At 40.9% G+C, this 24,533-nt stretch overlaps 1 protein-coding gene across 16 annotated transcripts in view; it reads left to right on the top strand.

Moving 5' to 3' along the window:
• Positions 1-389: 389 nt before the first annotated feature.
• ERC2 (ELKS/RAB6-interacting/CAST family member 2) overlaps positions 390-24,533 on the top strand; it is a 974,141-nt gene continuing 949,997 nt past the window's right edge. For all 16 annotated transcript variants that reach the window (XR_002125344.1, XR_002125343.1, XM_019654364.1 and 13 more), the window contains exon 1: positions 390-610. The gene's annotated coding sequence lies outside the window, so the exon portion shown is untranslated. The remainder of the gene's footprint in view (positions 611-24,533) is intronic.

Raw genomic sequence — 24,533 nt, 5'->3', positions numbered from 1 at the left:
CTCCACCAAGTGCCATCCCTGCCCCTGCCATCGCTGAAGCCACCTGACTAGCCGGGAGTGCTTGACAGCTTTTGCAAGGGGTTGCCCGGGAAGAGGCGTCGGGGACAGAAAATGGGGACGAGGTGCTTCGAGACAGCGGCCTCCAAGTAGAAGGCGGTTCGGAGACCCCCGCCGTGCGCACCACGCCCGGGCGGGCTGCTCTCTGCTGCCCCCCGCGGAGGCGCTCGCGCCCCGGCCCCGGCCCGCCCTAGCGGCTCCTCGGGAATGCTGGGAATGTGAGTCAGGGCCGCGGCGAGCGAGCGCGCGGAGCGGCCGGGCTGCGAGCCGGGTGGAGCGCCGCTCGGGCAGCGCCGCGCGAGCGCGCGTCTCGGGACTGCGGCGGGTGCCGCCCCCTCGGCCGTCAGTCCCGCCCGGCCCCGCGCCGGGCCTCGGCTCTCAGAGAGGTGCCCTCCCTTCTTCCCTCCCTCCCTTCCCGCCGGGCTCCTCCTCCTCCCGCTCCGGCTCGCTCGCGCTCCGGCGCCGGCTCCGGCTCCTCCCGGCCGCCCGGGGCCAAGGCGACGTGAGGTTGTAAAAATCCATGTGGGACGGCCCCGGGGCGAGCATCGGAAAGGTGAGACGTCGACGCCAGGGCCGGGGGCGCTGGGCGCCCGGCTCTCACTGGGCGTCCGTGCCCCGGCATCTCTCGTGCCGGTGCCCCTCACTCGTGGGGAGCTGCAATGCGTTATCGGGGGAAGCCGAGGGGTGAACCATCCGCCTCCACCGGGGCTTTCTGGGGCGGGGGAAAAGATGGGGCGGCCTAAAGGAGGATTTGTCTTAATGTAGAAACCCCCGGATTGGAACAAGTGCACGGCTTCCTCCGGTGCGCGGGCGCCGTCCTCTCGTCCCGGCGGCCCGGGCCACCTCCCGCAATCCGTCTTCGGCAGCCACCCTCACTGCCATCGCTTTTCTTCTCTCCAGCTCCCCCCTTTTTCGTCTGGCTTCCCCCCTCTTGCCTCGAGGGATGGGGGTTCGCGGGTGCAAGGGTCTCAGGGAACCTCAAGCAGAACAAAGTGGAGAAAGGTGGAGCCCCAGCCCAGGGGGTGGGGTCCCAGGCTGCCTCGCTGGACTCCAGGGGAACGTGTTAAAAAAAAAAAAATCCGTGTCAGGGAAAACGAAGCTGGATTTAATGGGGAAGGGTAGGAGGTGATGGTGTACGAAAACGAATACGACGTGAAATTAAACTGAACGACACTCCTTTCGTCCTGCTCCCCATCTCTGAATTATACAAGAATAGAGGTACTTAGAGGATTGTGCCTTTTTTTTTTTTAATTACTATCTGATCCTTTGAAAGATCATCTTAGGACAGTGAAGATTAAGGGCTGCTTTGGTGCGGGATAATGTAACAGCGCTCGTAAACTCTCGGATCGGGTATGTCTCGTTTATTTTGTACTTAGGGGTCTCTGTTTTCCCTGCCAGAGAGGGAGGGTCCGCTGTGTTACTAGCGGATCGATTTTAGGCGGCTACCTGCCTTTGCTAGATGAAAGGCAATTTACTCCAGGAGCGGTGAATTGTCAGTTCCCTGTGTGATTGACAGCCACACCTGCCACTTATGTGGGCTGAACAGGGACCGGTGCAACCCCGAGAGCCAATCAATGCTCGGGGGAGGAGGGCAGCTCCCACTTGTCATGGTTAGTTTCCTGGTTGGCTTTTTAAAATCAGTGGTTTTACTTAACCATTGGTTTCCACCAGGTATGAGGCTCCAGCTGTGAGAGGCAGACAAGAGGGAAGAAAAGTCTTCAAAAATGGTCTTAGAAGCAAGTATGTTTGACTTTTGTTTGTCTCTCCCCGCCCCCCACCTCATATTAGTTGTAGTAGTTGGGGATGCTCAGGCCATTGATTTAAAAATGAAAATGAAATGGATCTGTGTAAAGAATGAAATGGGGGCTGGGGAAGAGTGTTGTGGGTTAGAATTTTCCACCTATTTCTCTAGAATTGCGGGCTTCTTTTATAAGAGATGCATTTACTGTTGAGCTCTCTGGAAAAGGGTGTGGCACTTTGTCTCCTATGGTCACTCTTGTCCTTGTAAAGTCACATCGTTTTCAGTGTTGGGCTGTTGGTTCTCTTGGATGGATTAATAAGATATTTTTGAAGCAGGCAAGCATGCTTTATCAGAATTCCCACGAATAGAAGGGATTCTTTTAGTTTTTGACAGTGTAACTCAACTTCTGGAAATGAGGGCTTCCTTCTTCATTTCCAGTTTGGGTGTCAGTTTGGAGGTGGCAGTGGGGTCAAGTCAGATCCTTTCTGGAGGGCAGAAGAGTTTGCCTCTGAGGTGAATTTGCTTCTAAGGTGAGCCATCTTATCAGTCTGCTTCTGTGCTTTCATAAAAGCCCTGCACAGTTTGGAGGGGCGGTGTGTGGATGGTGATGGAAGCATTGCTTTCACCAGCAAGACTTTCACGGGTGGATGGATTGTGGGTGGAAGGACCAGATTCTTCTCAATTTTGTATTAGTGAAAAGCTTATTTTCCAACACCCTTCTTCCTGAATTCAGTAGAAAAATTACTGGTTGATACAGAGAGCTGTCACCTCTTAGGTACAGAGAGCTGTACCTGGATGTGAATACAAAGCTGTGCATTCAGCATTTCATGAACAGACTATGAGCCAGAGTACACTGATTAGGACAGTCTTCATGTAGGAGCAGGTTTGTCAAGGTAGTATTATTATTATTGTTATTGTACGTGCTAGCACCTTGCTGAGTACTTTCCATGCATTATCTTTTTTAAATCTTGCAGAACCCCTGTGAGGTAGGTACTATTATTATTACCAAATTCTAGACAGAAGAAACTAAAGCAATTAAGTATCTATCTTGACCCAGCTTAGTGTGAGAGTGAGAACTTGAGCCAGGTTTCTCTGACCCAGAGCCTATGACCTTGGCCATGGCCTTGAATTCAAATTTTGGTTGTATGGTCTGCCTATGTCCAGTCCCAAGTGTGGTCTCTCCCAGCATACATATGGTTTATTCTGTTAAGAGTCCACTGCAATGCTGATGGTCTTTGCATTATCCTATTTGCCTTGCCACTTTGAAGGCTGTAGCTTCCATCAATAGGCAAATTTTGTGATGTGTATTATATATTTGTAGTAGGTCAGCTTTGGCTGGCCCAATGGAAATTTGGTTCCAAACTTAATGATGATGATTTAAAAGAAGGTAAAACAAAGCAAAATCCACACTCTTCCGTTTCTCTTGATACCTTAAATTTCCAGTTGTAATTTTTAGTAGGTCTTGGTTGAATGCATGCCCTTGTTATTCAGTTTACTCTTTTTTTTTTTTTTGCCAAGGGATTGGAATTTTATTTTCTCTTTCACTTATAAAGAGACTGTTTTTCATCAGTGATAAATATAACTGTATTTAAAGTTATTTTATTAAAATAGTATGGCCCTCTTGCTTTATTATGTTGGAAAAGTCACAAGACTGAAGCCTTATCTGTGTCTTCCCACTGGTGAAACTCAATGGTTATAGTTTGCCAAACAGGTATCCTGAAAAATGTGTTTAGATGAATGGTGTTGGAGTCCACAAATTCACCTTAACAGATAGTCTTTGACTTGTTGAGGTTGACTTTGTACAATCTACATTTTTCTTTTGTTTTACTAGGATGCCCCTTAACCCATTTTATCAGCTAAGAAGTTAACATTTTGGCTGTCATATGGGAGACGTACTTGCCAGCCAACAGTTTAGTTTCAGCAATGTTTATATTATTCCTTGATACTTTATTGTGGTTTTCCTTATTTTAGAAAGATAGTAGAACAAATAGAAAGCAGAAAAGCACTGATATTAATGATAATGTAGGTCTCATAAATTTAAAACAGTTGATCCAAAGATAGAACTCATTAGGTGTACCAAAAGCAGAAATTCTTCAGCCTGTTCTTCCTTATGTGAAGAAAAGAACAAAATGAATGAATATGTAAGAAATGTTAAAATATGTCAAATGGTAAAGGATATATTAGTCAACTTTTGCTGCATAACACAACTCCCTGACTTACAACGACAGGTATTTATTCTCACACTCATGTGTCTTTAGGTTGAATGTGATTTGGACGATCTAGGCTGGACTCCTTGGGGTGGCTCTGCTGTAGGCTGCAGGCTGGGTACCGTTCTGCTCCACATGTATTCTGGGGCCCATGCTGAAGGAATCACAGCTATTTGGGGACATTGTCTTTTCATGCAGATCACTGGATTCAAGAGTCAAGCCAAATTGCACAGGCAAATGGCATTTCCACAAACAACCTTTTTGGATATTGCAAGTCACATGGTGAATTCCAACATCCATGGATAAAAGTAGACTCTGCCCATAGTAGGGAGGGGATATTTGAAGCACTATAATCTGAACTCCCATAGTTTGTAAAAAGTATGGTGTTATTAGAGAATTTTATAATTTTTTCTCCTTATTCTTGGGTAATGCAGTCTTTATTCACCTTACTAGAATCCCTGGCTTCATGACATATGAACCTAGTGTTTAACTTTTGCATGTTTGGTTCTAGAGGACTGACTGTAAAAGCAGGTATGAGTATGTATATAAATTACTTAAAGTATCAAGACACTATTTATTAGAACCTACTGTGTTCCAAGGGACTATTGCTTGCTGGAGTGATGAACACAGGAGTGTTTGTCTGATGTGGGTCCTGCCACCATAGAACTTATTATTAGGAGTAGGTGTCAGGAAAAACCGCTTGGATGAAATGACATTTTCCTGGACTTTGAAGTAGGGATAGTGTTGGAGAACAGTGGATGAAGTAGAAATGTAAGGAACACATTTGAATATGAGTTATTCCATTTGGCCCCAGAGTAAGATAGGTAAATGATAATAACAATAATAATTATAATAGCGTACTTATGGTTAAATTCTTATTGAATAGTTAACTATGTGCTAGGTTACTGTGCTTAGCACTTTCCACAAAGTATCTAATTTAATATTGGGGTAGACATTGCTGATGGCCTCTTTGATATTTATTCTCTCCTTTCTAACTAAAAAACCTCAATTTTGTTTGAGATGTGAATATGCCCATCTCACCTTCCTAGATTCCCTTATAGCCTCATGTGGCCATGAGACTCAGGTCTTGCAGTAATGTTAGTGGATGCTGTTGGATGGGGGCTTACCTGAAAGCTTAGTGAGGAGGACACACCTGGCTGGTAGACCTCAACAGCTTTGGCCCCTTTGTGCTTCTTGCTACTGGGAACATAGGTGCAGTGCCTAGAGGGGCAGAGCCAACTACAACAACAAAGATGAAACCGTGTATTAAAAATGGCAAAGCTGGAACCTGGAAGGATCTTGGTCTTGATGACACTGTTGAGCCATAGTGCCAGCCTAGACTGCCTTCCCCTGTACTTATTGCATGAAACAAACAAATTCCTTACTTGTAAGGTACTATTTGTTACTTATAGTGAAATATAGTCCTCATCGATGCATACCTTCTCAAGAGCCATCATACCTATTATATAGGTGAGAACATTAAAACTCAGATTAAGGAATTTTCACAAGATCTAGGATTCATTACTATGTCATTTTGACTTTCAGACCCATCATCCCGCCTTTGACTGGGCTGGATACGTACCACAGTGGAGATAATGTTGGAAAAATAGGTTGAGGTAAGACTGAGGAAACAACTGGATTCCTGGTTGAAAAGTTTGAGTTTTATTTCATGGGCTAGCAAGTATAAGATGATTTGAAAATGACAGAGACTGGAGGTTGGGAAACCACTGAGGCTTGAGTATGTGACTCCCAGTGCTTTAGTGTGAATGAGGGTAGAGGAAAAGCTGGGTACAAAGCAAAGCTGGGAATGGAGTTGAGTGAACAGAAGTCATAGTTGGCTGTTAACCTGTAATCTGAGAACAAAACAAAAGTCTCCTGAAGGTTAGTATTAACTTCTACTAATGGCTTCACATTTGCCAGGAAGTAGGGAATGAGTAATGTAGAGAATTGCTAATGGGATGTGAATCATTATTTAGTGCAATAGGATGGGGACTTCTACTTATCATCCATACCATTTATTGAACTATTGATGACTGATTTTGGTCTGAGTCTGGTTCCACTGTGCCAGTTGAAGGTAGCAGAGATAAAGGGTAAGGCCAGAGAGTGGTGCAACAGTACAACAAATTCTGTTAGTGGACTTATTTCTACATCTGCTAAACATTCTGGAGCTTTTTTGGGGGTGGGGCCACTTTAACTTCCTGGGCTTCCCTTCCCCCCCGCCCCCACCCCCTACTTTTTTAATCTGTAAAATGAAGGATTTGGTTTACATTAGTGGTTTTCAAATGTTTTTCAGCTGTAGGAACTTTTTTTTTGTTTCCTAAATAAAAGCTTATCTGAACCCTCAGTATATTTATATCAGAGTTGCTCTGAAAACTCAGGGTCCAGGTTTATGTTGTCTGAGGAGTCTTTATGTTGAGGCCACTGCTCTAAAATGACCCTTATGCACTCTCCCAGGTCCAGGATTATGTGAACCTTAGAGCTGTCCAGATGTTTTATCTGAACATCCTCTTTAACAAATCCCTTTGTTATTCCACAGCTTGTTGTGTCTTAGTATCATCTGCGGGAGAGACGGTTAATGTTCCCATAGCTACTTTTTCTCTCTTTCCAGGCATATGTTGGAAGTGACTTGTGTTGCTTCTATGCTAGAGCCTATTTTCCAGGTGAGAATTAATTTCCAGAGTGAGACTATCCAGTGCTGTCTTCTGCTGTGATGATCATGGAAGCATGTGTTGAGATGGAGCCTCCATCGATCTGGGTCCCTGAGTCACTAAATGAGCAAAGCTTTCAGTCAACTGGCATTGGACTTATAATACGACTGAGAAGTAAACCATTGTTGGTTTAAGCCATTGACATTTTATGATTGTTTAGGCAGCACTTTTTTTTTTAGTTTATCCTTACTGATAGATCATCTTTTAGCACGTGTGCTAAACTTTATTTAACTTACTGTGTAAGTGTCTTTGGGACCAACCTGAAGCCAAGCCTACTTGTCCTTACTTTGTGCTTAGGAGAGCAGTAGACAGGCATCTACAATAATAGGTTGTCCATGCAGGACTTTGTACTAGTAGATTCTTTGAATTGGAATACTTATGCTCAGTAACATTTGTTTGCGTGTTTAAAATCTGAAGATATATTGTGTAGTATGTCTTGCTTTTCCTTAAAAATAAAAAAAGCCTTTTCTTTCTTTCCTTTTCTTTAATTCCCTGTTGCCTTTTTTTTTTTTTAGCTGAGCCATCCTGCCACCTGTTGGCAGCTGTTGGCAGCTCAGCTCGGGCCGGGAATCAAGCTGGCGACCCTGTTGCTCAGAGCACACACTCTTGAGCAAGCTCTTAACCAACTGAACCACTCGGCTGGCCCTCTCCCCATTTTATAGATGACAAAACTAAAGCTCCAAGAATTTGATAAGCTCTGTGAAGGCAAGAGCTTTTGCCTTTTGTGTATCCACAGTGTCTAGAAGAGTGTTTCATACATTGCAGATGCTCAGTAAATATTTGTTGAATGAATGAATGAAGAATGTGCTCTTAGTTCATGCCATGGCAGAACCAGAATTTTAGTCCTGACTGACTCTCAAGGCTGCTGAATTGTCTCTGGACAGGTGGCCCTATGATTACAACAGAAGCAACAACGGAGCCCACCAGTGTCAGTGCCAAAGGCACCAAGAAGAGCCAGGCTGTCTCCCTTTCACAGCTAGGGCCCATTCCTCTGTGTGACTTGCTACTGAAGGCCACTAGCTCATTGACTTAATTGCTGATATAACTGGTCACCCCTCCCTTGGGCCAGTTCAACTTCTGTCCTAGCTGGATTTCCTTAGCACTTGGTTGGCCCTGTTTCCCAGGGCTGTGCCTCAAGTTCTGCTTTTAATTTTTTGGGCATTCCTTATGCACTTCCGTCTTCCAGATTTGTTGCTTTGAAGTTCCAGGAAATCTCTAGTTGCTGGCACCTACTGGGCACTTAACAAAATGAGAGCGAGAGAGTGAGAGCGAGAGCGAGAGCAAGAGAGAGAGAAAGAGAAAGAGAGAGAGAGAGCGCCAAGAACTTTCAGGAAGGAATTAAGTGATTACTTTTTCCTGGAAGTCAATAGTGAGATTGCAGCCTCAGCAGATGAGGAGTATGGTATGGGTCATATCAGAGGGCGTCTCTGGTATACACTTGTAGGTGGACGGCCAGTGGCAGTGTTCATAGATGCTGTATACCAGAAGTTTTACTCTGTCACGATTTGTTCTTCCGATTTTACATTTTACATTTTGCTCACTTAATTCTCTTATATATGTGTGGTGTGTATGTGTGTGTGTGTGTGTGTGGGGGGGTGGTGGGGTGGGGTGGTGGTGGTGGTGGTGGTGCTGTCTGATAGTGCTTCTTCTTTTTTCCTGCCTTACAGCTTTCCGCCCCTAAAAGGTACTTGTCATTCTGTGATTTTAGAGTATGAATGAATTGCAGGCAGCAAAGTGCATTCCCCATAAATGTATTAAGAGCAGACTATTAATTCAAGGCAGCTTCCTTGTGGCTCAGAAGACAAGAGCTTGAATGGGAATTGGGTAATGTGACTGTTCTTTACGAGTACTTTCAGATCCTTATGCAAACCGTGAGAGACTTCCCACTAAAACAGTATGGTTAATTATAGCAAGAAAGGGCAGGGTTTTATGTAAGAAATTAAACCTAGTTGTGCACTGTAGTTACTAGTACCTATATAGTAAATTTCTCTGAACAAGGTGGGTGTGGTCAGGGTGAGAAGGTCATTGTCTCGGGGCCCATGGTGATTTAAGGTGGGTTTAAGGTCTGGAAGCTGCTTTGGGGGCGCAGAACTTTGCTTTGAAGGTAGAAGGTTTAGTGGCTCTGTAAGATGTGAGGTTGGGCTGGTACCATGATCCCGGTTATTTTCTCTGTAACACTGGTGGGCACCAAATTCCTACTAAGATGGCTTTCTTGTGCCTGGTTTAAGGCACATGCTGCCTTTCTGCCAGCTGGCCCCAAGCTAACTCATCACCTGGAGGAAAAAGACTGGTTCAAAAAGCAGGATCCTGGTGGAGCAGTGCTGTTGACTTTCATATTTGGCTCTCAAGAGAGGGCTTTTGATGTGTTTTCTTTCCTTCTGATGATGTGTGTTTTTTTTCTTTTCTGTCAGGTAAAGTTCCTTTCTACCCCTTCTTTGCTTCTCATTTGGCTCATTCAGCCATCTTGTTCCTGAAATGTCTCCATGGGGAGAAGTAGGTTGGGTAGTGAATGGGATGATAGCTTATCATTCTTAGGAGTTTGTTGAAAATAGGTTCTGTTTGATGCTGGGTGTATACAAAGGCAACTGAGTATCAATGACTGCTGCTCATCAGGCTTGCAAGCATGGAGCAGCTAGCCAGGGTATATCAGGGATATTCTTTACCTTTTTTGTTAAGTCTGAGAAAGAGCTGTCTTTTCACATATGTACAAAACTCTGCTTTGGGCCCACCTTGAATTCAGCAAATGTGAATAGTTGTTTAGAAAAACTTCAGAGCAGATTCTTTTGGATATAGAGATGTGAGCACTGACCTGCGGGTCAAGAGACCTAAATTCCATTTCTGGCTTTACCACTAGCTATCTCCTTATTTGGGGAGCTCTGTTTCTTGATATGTTTCAAAATCATCTGGCCCTTTTCCATATCTAGAGTGGTATTTTCTTTTTACAACAGTTTTTTTCATGCAAAGGATCAACTAAGTAACTGTCATTTTATTAGCTATTTTATCCTGGGAAACAAGAATGGCTGGTGTGCTTTCATGATGGATTTTATTGACAAAGCGTTAAGCCATTATATTATATATTTATCATATGTGGGTGTGCATGCGTCATGCCTGCCCTCTGCTGGGCACAGGGGATGCAACTGTAAACAGAACAGGCAATTTTGGGCGTCTCAGGGATTGTAGCCAGACGAATAAGAAGGCTGTTGTAGTGGGAGCCTCTGATGGGGGAGCTCCCAGGCTATCATGGAGGACTTAGGTGATTCATGGATAAAGGATGAAGGAAGGCTTCTTGAAGAAGGTAACACCTAAGGTGAGGTTAGTTGGGGTATGCTTGATTTTGATGGTACAAATAACAGAGGGAATGGTCCAGGTCCAAAGGTGAGCTAATGAATAGGAGATTTGGGGTTTGGGGAGGTGAAAGTAGACCTGTGGAGCTGGAGATTAGCTTGGCTGGGGGTGGGGGATGGTGAGAGAAATCATAGTGATAGGCACGAAGACCCTGTGATCCGCTGAGGAGATGAGGTTCAAGCTTAACCATCAAGGTGTTTCAGTAGGGGACTGCCACAGCCAGAGATGCTGAATTCTCTTTATTCTCCGTTCATTCTACTTTTATGGCAATAACTACCTGGCTATGGAGTTTGTAGGAGTATGGAGTTTGAAACTGGTGTGAGGGAGTGGCAGGATTCCCTGGAAAACTAGAAAGATTATGGATTTGGCCTTGGGGATCCTAGCTGTGCCCATTCTGATTTCATTGACCAAACGCAATTTATTGGGTTGTCCGAAAAGTCATGACACATTTTTGCAATGAAAAACATAGAAAAAATATGTCATGACTTTTCCGACTACCCAATATTCAGCCTTAATAACTTCAAGAGACCATTTTCCAGGTGAAGATGCTGCTGATAAAAGATCTGTAGTGAGACTCCACACTGCTTGATGGTTTTGAGAATCTCTGAAAGCCATCTGGGACCAAGTTCTTTTCAGTGAGTTTTGAGCAGAGCACAGAGAGTATGAATCTTGTTTTAAAATCTTTGCAGATGTTTGCAGTTGGTGGATATAATTAAACTGATTTTGTTAAACTAATAGAATTGGAAATACTTGGAGTAATTCATAGTGTACAGCTTCTGAAAATGATGTGAGAAAGTTCATGAATGGGAATGGTTTAATTATTCCCTGAAATGTACAAGATTGGGAGTTATGTGCTGGAACTGTATTTAATGCCCCATACATATCAGCTGCCTATGACTTCACCTTTGTATGACTTCCACCACTTTTTGGAGATTAGTTGGTAACATTGCTACACTGACTTTCATACATTAATCTTGACTTCTGTGCATCAGCTTGTGAACCAACATTTTAATCTACTATGTCATGGCCTTACCTGCTAACAACTAGTTTTATTTCATCAGCGTCACCATATTTGTAAATCAAAGCTTTTGTATTCATTTGAATATTTATTGAATCTTGAGATTATTTTATAAAAAGTAAGTGGAAAGTGGAAAAATGCAGGCAGTAATATTGGAGAAGTATGAGCCTCATAAACATAATGTAATTGAGGCAAAGACGGAAATCATTAGACATGCCCAGTATGGATGGTGTTCACCCTCAGTCAGATGCTTTGGACTTAAGTTGGCCAACTATAGATAGCTGTAAGGGATAAGAACAAAGTTAAAAGCTATGGATATATGTATGAAACATTGGAAAACAGCTTTGGGGATTATGATAAAGGGCAAGATGTAATTTAGGATTTTATCATTTGTTTTGGGAAACATAGCTTCCCTTTTTAAAATCTAAGTCTAGTCAACTTTTGTTTGTTCAGCTTTTAAAAATACATATTTAGAAAGCTGTTGTCTACAAAAGTAGGGGATAGAAATTGGATTTCCCATCAGTCTTATTTATTGGGTTGTCGGAAAAGTCATGACGTATTTTTTCTATGGTTTTTGTTGCAAAAATGCGTCATGACTTTTCCGACAACCCAATAGTTCACCAGAGTCAGTAACCTATTCCTTTGGATTTCTAATTGGCTTAAGTGATCATTCTGCTAACAAAATTCTCTGTGTATTTTGGCAAACAAATAAAGAGAAACCAAAGCAAATAAAATGGTACCTAGCAAAAGATACACCTGGATGGATTTTTATGATTCCATGGTTTCATTTGGTGCACTATGGAACAGGAAAAACTAAATGCATCTTAGTCCTTATCATAAGCCTTAGTGATACTAACACGGTGCATTTGGAGCCAAAGAGAAAGAAGGGTATATTAAGTTTTGTGTATAGTTAACCCCACAGCCCTCTAATTCCCCAGGTCAGGAGGCCATGGTGATGATCTGTCTGCCTTGGAGGATCTGGTTGGTATTTCGGAGCTTGTCTTAACTTCCTCTGTAGACTCAGCCCACTTCTGAGGAAAGGATTCAGTTGGATAGAAAATTCCAGTTCTTTTTGATGCCCCTTGTGGTTAAATGGTAAATGTTAAATCATGGGAGCTGTTCATCAGGTAGAAGATGGGAAGGAATAGCTCTTGGATTTCAAATCCTGTATTGAAACTGAGAGACATAATTTAGCTTCTGTCAAAAAGGTAGATAACTACTGGATCAGAAGTTCAAGAAACTCATATTAAGTACCTACTATGTATCAGGCACTGTGCTAAGCACATCAAGAATCATCTCATTTAATCTTCACAATAACTCCATAATCCAAGTATCATTTCTCAAGATGAGGAAATTAACGTTTAGAGAAGCTAAGAAACTTGCCTATGCATCTTAGTTTAACTTCTCCGAGAAGCAGACCCTGAGACAAGTATTCTAGTGCAAGTAATTATTTGGGACATACAGGGTACACCGGTAGGTGAACAAGGATATGAGACAGCGAGGAGAAGGCAGCCAATAGATAGGCCATTATTCAGGAAGTTACTGTAGTTGCAGCTAGAGTTTAATCTCACAAGTAAACTATGCAGATAGCGTAAAGCACTCCCTAAAATTTTACTCTTGTGCAAATTGCTTAGCAAACTTTTAAGACCAGCTAATCTTTTTAGATCCATTGCAACATGTTTAATATTGCTATTCCTCTTTTACTTATAAGGAGGAAACATATTGTACTTAAGGGTCTAGTTGTCTTCCTGGGATCCATGTAAAATCAACCATATAACTAGTATTATTATTTCTAGTAATTCAATCAATTGCACTGTCTTTCAAGAAATGATCATAGAGATTGAAGGGAACATTAGGGCTGAGAATTGAATGCCCTTCATAGTCATGTGAAATTAATAGAGGACAAAGAAGTAATTATTCACAACAGGATGATCATCCTTTAAGAGAACAACACAAGGCCTATGTAGTTAATGCTGCTGATGATGAGGGTTGTTGTACTGAATATTTACTAAGCCTCAGGCGCTGTGCTAAACACTTACGTTCTCTAATTTAATCATGGTTCACCTTATTTTTGTGAAGTAGCTATTATAATTCCTGAGGCCATTGTTACTTACAGACTCAGAAAGGTTTATTAACTTGTTCAAGGTTAAACAGATTCAGGACTCAAACCCAGTATATGTCTAATCTCTTAATCAAGGTTTCTCAAAGTTAGATGAGACCCCTTTTAAAGAAAATAATTTTTTGTAGAACCCCAGGGTTGACTTAAATTATTGTTATTGTAATGAGACTTTTTATTGTATAAACATAAAGCTGGTGATGTTTTTTTTTTTTTTTTTTTAGCTCCTACACCTTTGTAGGGCCTAAATCAATTTAGAAACTAAGTACACTTTATATTACTAATTCAAATGAACAACAATAACTTAACCACATTAACTAAATTGAAGCTTATAACTGGAATGTAATGCTGACTATTCTGGGAAGGTTCTCTGGCAGTCAAATGGTCCACCCTGCTGTGTACTGGGTGATGACTCAATTCTCTCACCAATAGTCACAATATTCAACTTCTGTGAAACTTTGATTCGTGCTGAGGAACTTGATATCCCTTACCTTTCAACTAGTAAGAATACATCATTTAGATTCCCAAGTTCGTCTTTTCCCCTTTCTCATTGACCTATGGTGATACTTTAGGGTACAGTTTATTGCTCAGACTTAATGGGCATGGCTGTCATGATGATCAAGCATATCCTAATATTATTTGTTTTCAGATTATTGAAATAAAAACAACTTTAAGTTCTCGTGATATTTGTAAATTCTTTAATATACATGACTATGGATCTGCCTCATCTTCCTTAGTTCTTGCCCAGGTTAAAAAACTGGGTTTTCTCCCTCTGTGCTTCTTTCATGGGACTCTCCATCTGAGACCACGCCTGACTCCCAGAGGGGCGCTCATCTCTTTGCAATATTCACACCTCTGGCAGCCTTGCCCAGTAACTCGAGTTGCTCATGTAAACCTGAATAAGGGGGCTATGCCTCCCTTTTGAAATGGAGGGATTTGGGTCTCTGGAAGGTCAGAAACCATATTACTGATTTATTCTCTAGAAATATTTGTGGAATAGATTTGAACCATGTCCGATAGTTTCTCTTTTAATATATTTTTATGTTAGATAAGCTTATCCTTATCTGTCCACTGACAAAGATATTTAACTCAGTTACTTGATGACTTAATGCAGTTATTGACGCTCATTTACTGTAATTTCAGTTTTTACAGGGGTTTCTGAGTGCCGTTCAGCACCCTGACAATGGCCCTTGCTAAAGTTTCATGTGACTCCTCTGTGATGATCAGTCATGTTTTTGAGAGACCCCAGGATTAGGGTATAACATTTATTCTTTCTCTTCTTTACAGAATACATAGATGAATGCTTGTCTCTGAAATTTGCACTTTTAAGCCATATCCTATTCCTTGCTATTGATTGTGGTCTTTTTTTTTGAATAGTTTATAATATTTGCCAAAATTTTTCCTTGTGTATGTAATTATGTGTATATACTTTCGTAACAAAAGACTATTTAGACATAATCCTTACATGTTGATTTCAGTTGCAGAAAAATTTTCCGTGATTGGGTTTTTAGGGACAAAGGGGTAGAGTTGTTATTCTCCTACCTTTCTGTCATTTTCTCTGAAACATCAGTTAGTTGACAGATTGAGGATATTTTAGTATAAGACCCAATAATTCCTGAATTTTTTTATAAGTGTACTATAACTAAAGCTTTACCAATTGACATTTTATGTTTGTGGATTAAAGGAAATGCACAGTTGTTTTAAAAATGGATCTAAAAACCTTATTTATCTCTTCAGTGCAACCAGCTTAATTTGTTACATTTATCAAACTGTATGAGACAATGAATGATATTGTTAGAGCCAACATTTTATATTAACCATAATATTTTAGTAATTTGATTTAGCATCTCAAATAATTTTGTTTATTATTTGGGGTTTTGCTATATATATATTTAACTTGCTTGTAGCTGTGTACTAGATAGTGGTCTGTTCTTTTAACAAACATTTTTATGTGTTTTGGATTAAAATTTTGTTTCTTTTTTAAAGATTTTATTGCTGAATTGGGGAAGGGGAACAGTGTTGGGGAATTGGGGAAGGGGAATAGCCAAGTTGTTGTCCTTCAATCTTAGCTGTGGAGGGTGCAAACCAAGGATCTGAGGAGGGGCACCCTTGATCAGGTTATGTAAGATTTTCCTACACCTTCACCAGAGGACCGGGGCTACCTAGTCACCCCTATATCACCTAAATAAGAGAGCCACTCAGACAACCCTTGCAAGGCAGATAAAGTCAGCTTCTCTTATTGAAAAAAAAAATGCCACCATTCATGCCATGAAAAAAGGCCATTATGCTTTGAGAGTACATGACTGAGAGAGCTGATTTGGATGGGATAGACCTTGTAGAGGGTATGCTGTTGGATGCTGTGATGTAAGCGATCGATGAACAGGAATCAGCCCTTCAAAGAGAACAGCATGTGTGAAGGTTTCAAGACAGGAAGGGACTGTACACAGTTGAGCAACAGAAAGAAGACCCGGGAAGAGTCATTGAGGGAGAGAGAGGTGAGACAGGAGGCTGGAACTGTTGGCAGTAGCCAGATCTGGGAGGGCCTCTGGCCATTGGGAAGATTTGGGTTTTTGTCCAAAGAGCACTGGGAAGTTTTGAAGGGTTTTAAGCAGGTAAGGGGAGATATTTTGTGATCAGAATTGTAACCTGAAAATAGGCTGATGTGTGAGAAATATAAGAGTGGAGGAGGATTAGAAAAGTAGAGATGCTGTAGCCAGTTATGGGACAGCTTAAGCAAGTCATGTTGGTGCAATCAGGTGGCGATGGTAGAAGGGAACATGTTAGAGAGATTTTGGAAGTAGATTTGATAGGATTTGGTGAAGGACTTGAAGTGGGTGGTGAAGGAGAATGAATTCTTATTTAAGATCTTTTGTATGGGTAGAAGCAGTCAAGTTTAAACACCTGTAGGGGTGAGCATGGAAAGGGAGCCAGGCCGAACGTAAAGTAATAAGGAGAGGTGGGGACCATGGCATGTTGGAGGGTGTGTGCCCTCTCCTGAAGGGGCAGCTGCTGGGTGGCTCTCACCAGTCATTGCCATGTAGGAGAGTGGGCCTGACATTGTCAGATTTTCAGATTTTTCAGGAGAAGCCAGAATCTGGATTTTAATGTGAAATGTCTGTTATCCCTCTATGTTGGCAAATAGATAAAAATTCTGAAGAACACTGGACTAGCCGTAGACAACACATCTGCAGGCAGCATCTGACTCTTGGTCAGCCACTTCTTGCTCAACATCTGTCTGACACCATATCTTCTTTTAAAAACGTTTTAAAGTTAACTGTAGTCTGTGACACAAAATTTTTAAAAAGTTAGGAGTGCCAATAAGGAAAAAAAAGAGGATATTTTAAGTTGGACTAAATCTTGGGAGATACTGATGATCTCAGCTCACACGGCCTGTCAACAAGGCTCAGGTGATGGGCTGAGGCTGAGATGTGTGGAAATAAACTTAACCTAATTTAGAGCAGATAGCAGGAAATGCTTTTGTCTTAAAATAGATCATCGCGGACGATGATAGTCTGAGATGCTTGAGGTAGACGGGAATCAAGGCTCTCTCCACCTTTCCCCCCCTGAGCTTACAGTTCCAGAGTCCTTAAACCTCTTAAGAGAGTGAGTGGATGAGTGTATATTTTATTTATGAATCCATATTCAATTAGAGAAAGGATTCTTATAGGTTCATAAAACCATCTTTGGTTTTATTTTGTATTTGAGCCTTAAATGGAATTTATTCTTGGACTTTGAATTTTATTCATAAAGTGCTTTTAAAGAGAAAGGTGTTATGCAATTAATTTCTTCGGTGTCATGCTCAGCAATATTTTTCTGTTTTTGTGCACAGTTTGATCTAATTAATAATTTATCCTTTTTAGGACTGTATATCACAAATATATAAGAAAGCAGTGTTTTTAAGTGTTTATAAGAAATCGCAATGATTGAGCTCATCTTGGCTTCATAATAGTATTTAAAACAGTAATATCTTAAGTATCTTATTTCCTATAATACTTAATAGCTGGGTGCAAAAGCTTAGAGATGGTTTTTGTGAAATCAGTCATGGGAAATAGAAGACATCATTGCATTATTGATTGCTGAATAAAGTTGATCTTTTTGCTCCTTCTCAGGGATTCATTTTACAGAACTAAAAAACAAAAAAAAAGTCAGGATAGATGAGAATTAGGAGACTAACCGAAAAAAGCCTGAGTATCAAAACAAGTTCCTAAAAATATATCAGGAGACTTAAACACAGCTGGGGCAGGGGGAAGGGAAGTTGTGCGTGACTCAGTAGAACAAGTAGAAATCACGAGACTTAGGACATGACAGGCATGGGAACCTGCCTTTGGTTTACCTTGACACTGGGCCTGTACCTGATCTGTGAAATCGACAGCACTCTCTGTGCTGCATTAAGGGTGAAACTGTTCCAGGAAACCAGCTCTTGGCTTTTTGTAAATTGGTGGAAGAGACTACTTGCCAAATAAAGTATTGGGCCTAGGTTGCTAATTAAAATTTATTGTTAAGACGCGGATGTATAGTGGTGAAGAAATTACTGTTACCATTTTAATGTTCTCTGAAGTTCTTATTGATTTGATAAATTCTGTGGAATTGTACAAAATACCGCTTGTCTGATGGGATCTTGGAGTAAGCAACATCAGCCTGTTTCTTCACTTCTTAGATACACAGACTGCTGCTGACTGACTTGTGTTCCTTTTGACATTCTGGCTTCTTTATTGAGTGAAAAATAAATACAGAATTATATTTATTTCTTGTCTTAGTAGGGCCAAAACTCCAACCAGTCATTATTTTGGTCTTTTCTATTTCCCTCATGAGAGCTCAATTCTGATTCTTTTGGGTCAGTTTCATGTCCCTGTTCTTAAAACACTGCCTAGTTCTTATAATCATCTTCCCCTAAAATCATGTTAGATCTGAGATGAAGAAAACTCTGAGAGAGTCTATTCTCATGGGTAAACTTCCCATAGACAGAAGCTTTGTCTGTCTCAATCACTGCTTTATCCCCAGCAGTCAACACTGGGAATTAAGCTGATGTTTAAAAAATATTTATTAAATGAATAAACCCAAATGTTTAGTGAAAAGTTTTCAGGTATTCTGAAGGGAAATTAAATTTGGGAAAAGCTACATTATATACTCAATTTTGGAATAGTCACAGTACACATTAGTGTCTGAAAGTCTCTGAGACATCTTGGTATAAAATCAAAACCCTGTTAGTCTTGTTTATCTGAATATTTACCAAACTATGGAGGAAGCACTGGCCTAAAGCAGAGCTGATGTAGCACAGCGTTGGTATTACTTTTTAACGTGTACTTACTGAATATGCAGAGCTGTGATCCTGAGTTGGGTAATTTAGGGATTTGTTTAGTACTCTCCGGAGAAGATGGTGGCTTCCAGGATATGTTGAGAGTAAAGAGTAAAGGCTGTGGAGAAGAAATAGCCAAGGGTAAGGATGTGAGTGTAAATTATTTCAACATTTCTGGGGGAATTTTGATAGTTGGTATCAAGAGCCTTTAAATTTCTTTCTTGTAGTTCTACTTCTAGAACTTTATTCAGGGAAATAATGTATACAGAGCTTTGTCAATCAGAATATTAATTTTAATATTGCCATTTAAAAAATAAATAACCTAAGTGTCCTATAATAGATGATTGGTTCAATAAATGATTAGATAACCATTCAATGAAACATTGACTTCTTCAGGTTTTTTTTTTTTTTTAAAGGTTTTTTTTAAAATTGGGGAATTGAGGGAGGGGAACAGCATTGGGGAATCAGGGACGGGGGACAGACAAGTTGCTGTCCTTTTGTTCTTCAGTCTAGTTGTGGATGATGTCGCTTCACTGGCCCATGTTGGTATTATCATTGTGCTCTTCCCGGGTGAGACAGTCACTTGCTGGCTATTGGACGGCAGCTCACAGCAGCTCACGAAAGCTCATGCCTGCTGCCGGCCAGCCCCACTGTAGCCAACAACGCCCCTGGCGACTCACGGCAGCCCAGCTCCAGGTTGAGCTGTTGTTCACCATCTTAGCTATAGAGGGCACAGCGTCACTGGCCCTCATTTGGGATCCAACCGAGGCCCTGCTGCTCAGAGCTGGTGTCCCATGCCAACTCTAACCAATGTGCCACTGGGCTGGCCCTTTTTTTTCCCCTGTGTAAGAACAACAACCCAAAACCCCCTAATTCAGGAGGCTTTAAACAATAAATTATTATTCCCTGATTTCTGGTCAAGATGGCAGAGTCGGTAAACACTGTGCTTGCATCCTCTAATGACCACGTCACAATTACAGCTAAATTATACAACAACCATCATTGAGAATCACCTGAAGTCTAGCTGAGAAGAAGTCCTATAACTAGGGATATACAGAAGAAGCCGCATGAAGACTGGTAGGAGAGGTGGAGATATGGAATGAGCTGGTCCCACACCCGCGAGTGGAAGTTAAAAATCAGAAGGGATATTTCAGATGAGGAGGTTGCCTCTGAAGAACAAGGGGTCCCAACCCCACACCAGGCTCCCCAGCTCAGGATTCCAGGGCTGGGAAGAGAAGTCCCCACAACTTCTGACTGTGAAAATCAGGGGAGACTGGCTGAGTGGAACAGAGGCGGGCATAGACCTGTAGGTGTTCCTCTTAGAGGTCCCACACATGGACTTACTTGCTGATGGACTCACTTGTTCTGAGCTCCAGCACTAGGGAAGCAGCTTGAAAGGCACCAGGGATATACCGGGAGGAACTGAATAGTCTGGCTGCAGGGCAAGGGCTGGAGGGCAGCATTCTCCCAGACAGAAATGCTGGCAGAAGCCATTATTTCTTTATTGAGCTCTCCCCTGACCCAGGTGGGTGCCATATCTGAATCTCCATCAACCTAGCTAACCCTGTTTGCCCCACTCCAGTGATTTCGTAAGACGTGGCCCCACCCAATTTGTGGGTTCATCCAAGCTGCTTCTAGTGGTTTTTCCATACACATGGCCTATCTTGGCTCATGCTGCAAACTTTACTAAAATCTCTCAAAGGTTCACAAACCCCAAACAGACAGCATCTGGCCTTGGTGTGCCGCATACCTCTTGATGAGCAGCCCCAAGCCTGGTAGCAGTTGGCCTTGTTTTGAGGCTTGGCCTCTCCCAGGCACCTCCAAGCCCAGTGCAGGTGGCGGCTATCTACAGATTGCTCTGTGGTTCATTCCAGATGGCCCCTGGCAGGGCACAGGCTGCAGCTAAACTTGGTCTGCTGTGGGGTCCTCCTAGGAGTTTCTGGAGCTGGCATACCTGGTTGCTGGCTTTGGACTGAGCTGGAGCACCACCCAGCTGCCTCCTCAGATGACACACCCAAAAGGCAGACTGGGCTGACACCAGAGCCCTGCTAAAGCAAATCCTGCTCCACTGCTAAAGCAAATCTTGCTCCATAAGGTCAGCGCCTGCACAACAGCTCCTCTACTGTAGCCATAGACAGTTCTCTCAACCAGTCAGCCAAGGTTCAATCCCTCCTATTGACATGCAAACTTGTCAAGGCTCAACTACAGCAGGAGGGCACACACAACCCACACAAAGGGACACACCTATAGTACCCAGTTCAGGTGACTTGGGAGACTGTGCCACTGGGCCCCACAGAACACCTATTACATAAGACCACTTTACTAAGCCTGGGAGATGTGGCAGCTCTACCTAATATGTAGATGCAAACATAAGGAGGCAGCCAAAATGGGGAGACAAAGAAACATGTCCCAAATGAAAGAACAAAACAGAGCTCCAGAGCAAGAACTAAACTAAGGACACATAAAGAACATCCCAGACAAGAAAAAGCTAAAGGAGTTTATCACCACCAAACCAGTATTACAAGAAATAATAAAGGGACTTTTTGAAGAAGAAGAAGGAGAAGGAGGGGGAGGGGGAGGCGGAAGGGGAAGAGGAAGGAGAAGGAGAAGAAGAAGGAAAAAACAAGCAAAAATATGAATGATGAAATGGTAATAACTAATGTCTATCAAGAATTACTTTAAATGTAAATGGATTAAATGCTCCAATCAAAAGTTAGGATGGCTGAATGGATAATAAAACAAGACCCTTACATATGCTGCCTACAGGAGACTCACTTCAGATTGAAAGATAGGGCCGGCCGAATGGCTCAGTTGGTTAACATTTCACTCAAGAGTGTGAGCTCTGAGCAACAGCGGTTCGAGTCCTGGCCCGAGCTGAGCAGCCGCTGAGCTGTCAACAGGTAGCAGGATGGCTCAGCTAAAAAACGAAAGATACACACAGACTGACAGCAAAGATGGAAAAAGGTATTTCATGATAATGGAAATGAAAAAAAAAAAGTTAGGGTAGCGATACTTATACCAGACAAAAATAGTCTTTAAAACAAGGGCTATAAAAAGAGACAAAAAAAGGACTCAGTAATCGCACTGCTGGGTATTTATCCAAAGAAATCCAAAACACTACTTTGAGGGAACATGTGCATTTTTTACAATAGCCAAGATATGGGGGCAACCTTGGTGTCCATTAATGGATGAACAGATAAAGAAGAGGTGATTATACACACACACACACACACACACACACACACACACACACAATGGAATAATATTCAGCCCTAAAAAAAGAAATCTTGCCATCTGCCACAACATGGATGGACCTAGTGGGTATTGTGCTGAGTGGAGTAAATCACACAAAGACAAATGACATATGATTTTACTTATATGTGGAACCTAAAGAACAAAACAGAAACAGAGTCAGATACAGAAAATCTTTTGAGGGTTGCCAAATGCGAGGGGGATAAAAAAGGGGATGAGATTAAGTACAAATTGGTAGTTACAAAATCTTCATGGGGATATAAAGTATAGCATAAGGACTATAGTCAATAATATTGTAATAACTATATGTGGTATCAGATGGGTACTAGATTTATTGGGGTGATCACTTTGTAAGTTATATAAATGTCTAATCACTATGGTGTATACCTGATACTAATATAATGTATGTTAACTGTAATTGAAAAATAAACAATTATTAAAAATATAAAGTAAAAAAAGTTATTTGGGCAGTTTTTCTGTTACACATGGCGTTAGTTATCACTCATGTAGTTGATTTCACATGGCAGCTGTGCTGGGAGGTTCAAGTTGGCTTGTCTCACCTGTCTGGTTTCTTGGTGTTGGTTATTGGCTGGGATACTTTGGTTCTTCTTCTCATGACCTCTTTTTCCATGTGGTGTCTCATCTTCTAGTGTCTTTCTGTATGGCTTCTCTTTCCAGTAGAATAGCTTGGACCTTATATCTCTGGATTTTAAGAGAACAAAACCAGAAACTGTTGTGCCTCTTTAGGGCTTGGCCCAGAGCTGGAACAGTGTCACTCCTGTAGTATCTGTTGGTCAAAGCAGTGACAAGGCCAGCCCATATTCAAGTAGGAGGAAATAGAATCTATTTCTTGATGGAAGGAGAGGCAAATGTGTACAAAATGGGGCGGAATTTTGGTAGCCATCTTGGAGACTCATGGTGGTCATTAAAAATCATGTTGTATAAAAATATTTTATGACATTAATGTTAAATGGAAAAAGGAGATGATTTAAAAAATCAAAACATTGAAGAGAAAGGAGAGTACAAGACTTTATAGGGAATATAATACTAATTTTATTTAAAATTATATATGTATATATATTATATACACACACACACACACTTGAAAGGAATTGGGAGCAACAACATCACCTTGATAACAGAGGTTGTTTGTGAGTGACAGGATTGAGTGTTTTCATTTTCTTTCATATATATATCTGTATTTTAAAAATTTTCTGTAATTATCTATTAGTTGTTTTAACAATTAAGAAAGTTGATCATTTATTAGGCTAATTAGAAAGTCTTGACAAATTTCTAAGATTAGCAAGACATGTGTTATAGTCTATGAACCAGTGCCATAAAATTAAAACTACAAAGTTGTAGCCAAAAACTTCTATCGACTTTGACATTTAAATATATCCTTCTGAATAACTGCTAGCATAGAAAAAATTTCAAATGAAAAATATTCATTTACAATTGAGTTCTATATATACAGTCCTGGATTATGCAGGCAATGGGTATAATCTTACATGCATTAATCAGATAGTATGATTGAAGATAAATGAAACTTGAATGCACAAATGCAAATGTAACTACACACAAAGGAAGTAGAAGTTATTATAAAGGGTAAGGAGATACTGATCAAATGGAAGATAGAATACAGTAAAATATATCAGTAAAACCAAAAGATGTATCTTTAAAACACTAAAAAAAAATACAAAAATGACAAACATTTGTCATATTATCATTAAGAGAAACAGAAATATACAAACAACATTAGGAATGAGATGGAGATATAACTGGAGGCAATTTAAAAATTTGTAAGAAAAATTTATATAAAGCAATACCAATAAGATTATAATATCTGGATGGAATGGACTTTACAATTTTTCTTTATTTCCCCTTTTTCTTTGGAATGGACTGTTTCTGAAGAAACATTTTTGTGATCATTGACACAAATAGATAGCAAACCTTAACAGATCAGTAAACAATGAAAAAATGAAAAGATAATCAGTAACTAAGCCCATTCAGTTTTATGGGTGTGTTCTACCAAACACTTCAGGAATAGAGAAGTCTCATATCAGGAATATCTGGCTGTTCCAGAACATATGAAAAATTGAAAGCTTCTCAATACATTCTATGGTACCAGCATAAACCTGATCCTAAACCTAGAAAAGGAGAACCCAAGGAAACTGTGGGCCATTGCCAATATGTATTGCTCTTTAAATAAAGAAACATGATTTCAAATGAGTTACTGTATCTATATGTATTTTATGTTATGTTTGTGTGTATTGCCAAAGGAGCAAATCCACTTTTTGTTTCTTGGTTATTGCAATTCTCCAAAGCCTTGGCCAGCTGGGCTTCCAGTCTTCTCTGCCTTGGTAAATAGGAAGATAACTTTATATCATCGCCCAGCTGGGACATAGATTCCTAGATTCTAAGCACAAGACAAATTCATTCAACTGTTGGAATTATAGATGAAAAAAAAATTGTTTTCTTAATTCATAATGATAAACAACCTACCTTAGGAAAAAAGAAAGATATTAAACAATCTAACTTTACACTTCAAGGAACTAGGAAAAGAAGAACAAACTAAGCCCAAAATTAGTAGAAGGAGAAAATAACAAAGATCAGAGCAAAAATGAATAAAATATAGAGCAAAAAGACAATAGAAAAGATCTTTATATATTATAGAAAATTTAGAACATGCAAATAAACAAAAGGAAGAAAATGAAAACCACTTGGGCTCCCACCACTGTTAACATTTTGATATGTGTTGTTCCAGTCTTCTCTGCAAGTTGGTGTGTATATATG

The sequence above is a fragment of the Hipposideros armiger genome, unplaced genomic scaffold (assembly GCF_001890085.2).
Source record: "Hipposideros armiger isolate ML-2016 unplaced genomic scaffold, ASM189008v1 scaffold_220, whole genome shotgun sequence".
NCBI lineage: Eukaryota > Metazoa > Chordata > Mammalia > Chiroptera > Hipposideridae > Hipposideros > Hipposideros armiger.
The sequence above is the reverse complement of the archived record's forward strand: the minus strand, read 5'-3'. Positions and strand labels throughout refer to the sequence as shown.